The sequence below is a fragment of the Limulus polyphemus genome, unplaced genomic scaffold, assembly GCF_000517525.1.
Source record: "Limulus polyphemus unplaced genomic scaffold, Limulus_polyphemus-2.1.2 Scaffold8530, whole genome shotgun sequence".
Classification (NCBI taxonomy): Eukaryota; Metazoa; Arthropoda; class Merostomata; order Xiphosura; family Limulidae; genus Limulus; species Limulus polyphemus.
Genome location: NW_013674140.1, coordinates 25,722 through 27,078, shown reverse-complemented (window position 1 = coordinate 27,078; position 1,357 = coordinate 25,722).

Here is a 1,357-nt window from a genome sequence, read left to right as displayed (position 1 = left end):
CTGACATTGAAGACCAATGCATATTAGGCTTGGATTACTTACTACCGAGGAAGCGTGCAGTTAATTTTGATAAAATGACGTTTGGGAGCAACAAAGGCCAAATTCTGTTGCTGCTTCTGTTGATTTGCATGTCACAGCACTTAAGTCAACTACAATACCCCATAGGTCAAAGAAGATCATTTGGGGTAGAATAAAAGAACATCCCCAAGGAAGCCCGATGCTTGTGGAAGCAGTGGAATACCCATCCAGGCCAGCAGATGTAAAGATTGGAAGGTCACTTGTGGCAGGTCATCAAGTAGTACCCATAACAGTGGCCAATTTCTCCTAATGTGAGCAGACACTTAAGGAAGGGGCATTGTTTGGTGTGTGCCAGGAGGAAGAGCCAGTCAATGTTAAGGCAACAAATACGACCATAAAGAAAAAACGTCTTCTCCCAGAACATTTAACTGACCTCTATAAGAAGAGCATAGTCCGTTTATCATCATCACAGTCTCTTCAGGTTAGAGAACTTTTGGCGAATTATGCAGACGTCTTTTCGAAAGGAGATCATGACCTCGGTTGCACAGACCTTGTACAGCACAGAATAAATACAGACAATCACCGTCCAATAAAGATCCCTCCAAGGATAATAGCCCCAGCAAAGTGGCAAGAGATGGAGAAAGTCACGGATGGCCTAATTAAAGAAGGGATAGTCGATAAATTAGATAGTCTCTGGTCAGCTCCCATTGTGTTAGTCCAGAAGAAGAATGGGACCCAGTGTTGCTGTGTGACCTTCAGGGTTCTACATACCCACTACCAAGAATTTATGATACTCTTGATGCCCTAAGTGTAGCCAGGTGGTTTTCAACTCTAGACTTAAAGTCGGGTTTCCATCAAGTGAAAATGGCTGAAGTAGATAAACCTAAGACTGCATTTAGTTATGGCCAAGGTCTCTGGTAATACTGTGTGCTGCCATTCAGGCTTAGCAATGCTCCAGCAACATTTGAGAGGCTGATGGAAAGAGTACTGGAAGGCATACGATGGAGGATAGCCCTAGTGTACCTGGATGATGTCATTTTTTTGCAACAACTTTTGACGGGGAAATGTCCCGGCTAGAGAAAGTATTCAAGCGTTTGAAAGCAGCAAACTTCAAACTCCATCCCAAGAAATGCCACTTGTTCCAGAAAGAGGTGCTTTACTTAGATCACATTGTAAGTGATCATGGTGTGCAAACTGATCCTGACACGGTAAAAGTGGTGTGTGATTGGCCAACACCAGACAATGTGGGAGAGTTAAGAAGTTTCTTACCGGAAGTTTGTGAAGGACTTTGCAACTATAGCTGCTCCACTACATGATTTGACTAAAAAAAGGCCAGAAG